This window comes from Corvus kubaryi, unplaced genomic scaffold (assembly GCF_017639235.1).
Source record: "Corvus kubaryi isolate FWS band 111438036 unplaced genomic scaffold, C.kubaryi_AGA036_p1.0 37387, whole genome shotgun sequence".
Classification (NCBI taxonomy): Eukaryota; Metazoa; Chordata; class Aves; order Passeriformes; family Corvidae; genus Corvus; species Corvus kubaryi.
In genome coordinates this window covers 13383087-13389111 of record NW_024581129.1, presented here as the reverse complement: position 1 = coordinate 13389111, position 6025 = coordinate 13383087, and positions in this window count along the sequence as shown.

Below are 6025 nucleotides of genomic sequence, written 5' to 3'. Positions count from 1 at the left end.
TTATAAGAATCCTTTCTCCTGCTCAGTGAGGCTCTGAGCAGCCCTGATATTTGTTTATCTTATCTTTAAATTGCCAGATTAAGATGCTGGGACTGGATTTGGTTAACTCTTTTGGTGCTGTGCTGGACAGGACAGCCCCCACCTCTTTAATACAGGAAGCCTGGCTGTGCACAGAGGAGTGAGAAAGTCCTGCTGCTTGGGGGACCATTTGAGAAGTTTTATTAACATCACCTAATATTTAATGTTTATTCAGATGCAGAAGAGGAAAAAAATGTGACCGTTTAGAGGGTGTTGAGATGATCAAGGAGCCGCCTTCTCCATCCTACAGCGCTGGTGATACATCCTGTAAGGAACATTGTGGCCAGTAGGACCAGGGGAGTGACTGTCCCCTGTGCTGAGCACTGCTGAGGCACCTCCAGTCCTGGGGGCAGTCCTGGGCCCCTCACAAGAAGACAGACATTGAGGGGCTGCAACTTGTCCAGAGAAGGGAAAGCTCCATGCTGGGGAAGGGTCTGGAGCACCAGGAGCAGCTGAGGGAGCTGGGAAAGGGGCTCAGCCTGGAGAAAAGGCAGCTAAGGAAGGACCTCCTGGCTCTGCAGAGCTCCCTGACAGGAGGGTGCAGCTGGCGGGGGTGGGGCGGAGGTGTCAGGCTCTGCTCCCAGAGAACAAGGGACAGGATGAGAGGAAACAGCCTCGAGCCAAGACAGGTTCAGATGGGATATTGGGAAAATTTCTTCACTGAAAGGGTGGTCAGGCACTGGCACAGCTGCCCAGGGCAGTGGTGGAGTCACCATCCTGGCGACTCCCTGGAGGGATTCAAAAGACATATGGATGTGGCATTTGGGACATGGGCTAGTGCTGCATTAATGGTTGGACTTGAGGATCTTTTCCAACCCAAATGATTCTGTGATTGTAACACAGACTGAAGAAATTAAAACCTTTGGTGATTTGTGCTGCAAGCAGCACAGCAAGTGAGCAAACTGCACACCTGACGAAGTGCCTAAAAATAGCAGCCATTGATACAATGCCTGAGCTGAGGCTGGATGCTGGTTTGTAACCTTTGCTGCAGTGAGAAGCAGAGCATGCTAGGAGCGAGCCATGAACTGCCTGACACATCTTTAACCTCCCCATCCTGAGAATCCTCCAGGAATCCAGCAGCCCTTCAGGTGCTCTTTTTTTGCCATGAGGGATTTGTGACTAAAAGGCAAATAAGATGTCTGTTACTGGAGCACACACCTACCCTGTGTCCTTGTTCCCATCAAACATGGTGAGAGGTGGTGGTGGTCCTGGGATGCAGGAAGGAGCAACAGCAGCAGCATCAGGAGGGTGCTTTGGCCCAAATCTCACACATTCTATCATGCTGCTTTGTCTAAGCCACTGGATCCTCAGCTCTGGGGCTCAGCTTTCCCTTTCATTTTGCAAACACCTGCAGGATGATATGCCTGGCTAACAGAGCAGATTCTCGTGGGAAAAGGTGGATGGATGGCATGACATTGATGAACACAAACTGAAGTGCTGACAGGAACACAGGCAAGTTGCTCTAAAGCTGGTCTCTGGATAATGATTCTGTGTCTGAAAAGGCAACAGAGGCTCTTTGGTAAATAGTTTCCTAGCTGTAAGCAATGCTGCTTTGTGCAGAAAATTGATCTACTGGATTTGATTTTTTTCTGGGATTTTACTTACGGCTGCCTGACTTTATCTTGTGTTAAGTTCCTGGGGTTTTGTGGGGGGGAGTTGTTCACTTTTCTCTACAAGTTAAACTTTGTGTGCTGAAAAACCATTGGTGATAAACAGCATGGCCTCCTCTCCTGCCCTGCCCAGGCTCATCAGCTGTGAAGTCAAACCTATATCCTCCAGGGCAGAAGACAGAAAATATTTATGGGGAGTGAAATCCAGTTTGAAAGGACATTCCAGAGACCTCGTGCTTTTAAACTTGGACAGAATCCCTCTCACGTCTGGTGTGGGACGTTGAAACTGGACTGGCCATAAAGTGGTTCATGGGGCCAGACTGAGAACAGTTTTCTCTTGTCCAGACTTCCTGCTGAGACCATCGAGAGTGTCTTGGGTAGGCTCCAGGTCTGTGATTTATGACAAACCGCAAGCCAGGAATCTGCAATCTAAGCTCCTTGAGCAGCAACTGTTTAAAACATTATGGGAAAAAATGGCCACTGTTTCCAAGAGAAGAAAACTTGGGGCCATTAATAATGTTTAGCACGTCTGCAGTTATTAATTAATCCTCTTGCTCTTGTGAAGTCAGTCAGAATTATTCTTATTGTACAAATAAGGTCTGCATGGAGCTTTTCCTTAAGAGACACAGTGAATCTGCATTAGGGACACAGCACAGGACTCCAGAATCCCAGCACAAAGTGAAACATACCCCTCCAAGATCCAGAAGCATGAAGACAAGTACCTGCTGGATTTGGATGAGGCAGTAAACACAAACTTACAGCACCTTCAAGAGGCTCTGCCCAACACCCTGCTCAGTTGAAAGTTCTTCCCAGGGCAGTTCTGGGAAGATCCCATCTGCCCAAACCTTACCCACTGAGATCATGTGGTTTCCCAGTAACTCCTGGGTTCAAAAATTCCTGGGATTTCAGAGAATCAAGTAAACGAGGGGTAACGGGTTAAAACCCAGTCCAGAACTAAGTCAATAAACCAGTCCTTCATGGAACTGTGTCACACTAAATCCTTAGAAACCCGGGAAGTCAGAGCTGTGGCAGGAGGCAGAGGGAGATTCAGCTGGAGTTTTGTTTCACTGACACCTCTCGATCTCTGGACTTGTTCTGTCTCAAGTGGTTCAGCAGTTAGTTTGAAAAACAAGTGTTCAAAGTTATCTTGCATCATGCTTCAGGAAATCAAAGGACAGGGATTAGGTCTTTTAGTTGGGAACTGTATTTTTAATGTGTTCAGAGATTCTTTAATGCCCAGTGCACTGACTGAATGCGGGTGATTCTTCTTGGAAATGACAATTCATTTCACTTCCCAGGAGAACCAGATGAATTTTGGTTTATACCACTCAAACTTGTGCCATGTGAGTAATTGAATGGAAACACGCTTGTTTTGCTGGCAGGCTTATAAGAGGAGATGGATATAGTGGCCTGTACCATCCCAAAATTCACACTTGGGAGGAAAACAAACCAAACTGCTCTTGAGGAAAATGCTGCATTTTTCTTTGTTTGGCCCTTTCAAGTCTGCTGAGTTTGCACTGAACTCTGTCATCCAGCATGGCCAAAGTCCTTGAGAAGGAAGATTAACACAATAAATTAAAGCAAACGCAAACTTTCCTCATTGGAATTGGCCTCAGTGGCTGCTTCTCTGATCACTGCTGACCTGAATTGAATAAATTTGTATGAAAAGCATAAAAAAGTTAATCTGAAGATGTGAAAGAGCCACCAGTATTACAAGTCTTAACAGAAAGCAGGGAATCTGTTCTTAAACTGAGCAGAAAGTGAAACAGGAATTTTGAGCAATGCTGACTGCAGCACACTGGGGATAAATATGTACATTCTGTATAATATGTAATTTGTATATTCACAGATATGTAGGTAATCATATTTACTATAAATCCCACTGCACAGCGAATTCAAACAGTTATTTTAAAAACCTTTTCATGTCAGCAATAATGTTCACAAGTCCCATAATCGTTGTTTTCTGCAGAGACAACCCAAAGCCACAGTGTGACAGTAAATATCCTGCCTCTCACAGCGTGTATCCAAAGTGTTGCTATTTCAGGGACCTGCCTGCATCTACAGAGTCATAATTCAGGGGTGAGTACATGTTAAATTAAGCCAATATTTTCATGCTGGTGCCTAAAACACTAGAGCCCTGAGCCATATCTGCTACAGAGCAGTTCCCTGGGGAGGAGGAAAAGTGAATTGTTAAAAAATTGGGAGTGGAAGTCCAGTCTGCCTCAGATCAGCTGCCTGATTTTGGGAGGGCTGCTTCTCCTTGCTCTACCTGTCACTGTGGCTGCATCCTCCAGCTGATGCTGGGTACAAATAGTGACCAGAGAACCACGTCCTTGCTCCGTTTCAAGGAATGGCCTTGAAAAGTCCTGTGAAATAGATGCCCATTTGGTAGCCAGGATGGACCATTATGTGCCAGTGCTTTTGGATCCATCTTCACTTGGAATAACACAATTCCTTTGGCTTTTGAGTGCTTTTGAGTGCTTTTGAGTTCAGTTTAGGGCATTGTGCAACAAGATGTTCCTGTGCCCTGGCGTAGTTCCTGTGTCTTGGTACGAACAGGAGTATTTTCAGTCTGTGCAATGGGCACTTGCAAGTTCTTGCAGGATTTTCTTCGGAGGGCTCCTAATTCCCATCAGTGCAGAAATTTGAGCAAGAACTTGAATAAACCAGCAGAAGTGTTGAAAGACACAAACCAAAGGATCTCTTTACATCAGTTTTGCACTGACAGGGTCATGTTGCATCTCCTGAGGAGATTCACTGCAGAAAATACCACCCTTCAGTTCTGCCAAAATAGCCATTCTTTGCTTAAAATTCAAGGGTTTTCCAATTAAAATTGTTTGAATGGATTAAAAACCGAATTGCTTTGCTGGAAATGAAAACTCACAGTGCCTCAAGAGCTTATTTCATTCTAAAAGTTGTAGTTGATTCTTTTTTCTTACCGTTTCCAAACAGGCAATGCCATAACAGTGTCAGGTTCTTTTGGTGATGCCAAATTATGGATTGGGATGTAATTATGGGAAAATGTTACGTGTAAAGGAGACATCATATTGTTCACCATTAGAACTGATTTCTAGTTATTAGTGAAGTGCCTGTCTTGATGTTTTTGAAGCTCCAGTGTGTTCTGCGTACCACTAAACCTCTCTCCTCTGCCTCTTGGCCTGTTACGAAGTGTTTCTCAGGAGCGATTTTGGTTCTTGCCACAGCCAGACTAAGCATTGAGAAAGAAGTCCTGATTTCAACACTGAAATCCTGATTTCAATCATGTATTCAAAATGCAGACCCGGTGTACGAACCCTCCCACCCCATCTCAGGTAATTTTACACCTGCAAACCTTTGGCCATAATTAGCTAATGATTTGGAGCAAATGAGTGTTGATCCTGACTTCAAGGTAATACTCATTATGAGGACCCTGAGCCAGAGCTAAATGTAGTAGGAAAAGAGCACTTGTTTTCCTGCTCAACTCCAGGCAGAAAAAAGTACAAAATAAAAAGGCAATGCTCTTTTGACAGAAAAGCTTGGGAAAAGCTTGAGCTGTGCCACTGCTCACCGTGAAATTTCACTGTTTGCATCAATTTCCGTATGAGCAGCACAGCATTGATTATAACCCCGAAACATTACAATTGTAACGGGTTTCAGCTGCAGCTGCATAGCCAGCACAAGTGTGCTTAAGGTTTTAAGGTGAAGACGAGTGATTTGAAACGGCAGTTCCGTGATCACAAGCAGGTGCTGTGTATTTCTGTCCCTATTTACAACTTACATTTATATTTTTATAGCTACATAGATAGATTTCTATATACTCCAACACCTTAAAAATACAAACGAGCCGTGCTGTGCCATATGCTATCCTCTTTCGGTGGTGTTCTGGCTATTCGCCTCAGTGACAGGCAGTGCCGAGGCCTTGACCAAACGCCCTCCTTGTTTTTACTTTACGTCCCCCCCCGGCCGGGGCCGGGCTCACGGGGGCCGTGAGGCGGGAAGCGGTGGCCGGGCCGCCGCCGCTTTCCCCGGTGCGCGGCCGCCCCTGGTGGCCGCGGCCCGCCCGCTTCGTGCCAGGTTCGCCTCAGGAGGCGCCGCCGCCCGGTCGGGGAGAGGCTCAGGCTGTTCTCTCGGGGCGAGGAGCAACAGCGCTCAGACCCCTCGGCTCCGCCAACGGGACCGGAGGAGCCCCCCGAGCCCATGAGGGGAATGAGAAGATGGAGGGCGGGCGGGAACGGTCTCTGTGACAACCGGTGGCGGGAACCCCTGCGCATGCGTGGGCAGCGTGAGGGCCCTGTCAATGTCCCGCCGGCCGGGCCTGCGCATGCGCACCGCGCCCGCAGCGAACCGAGCGACACGGC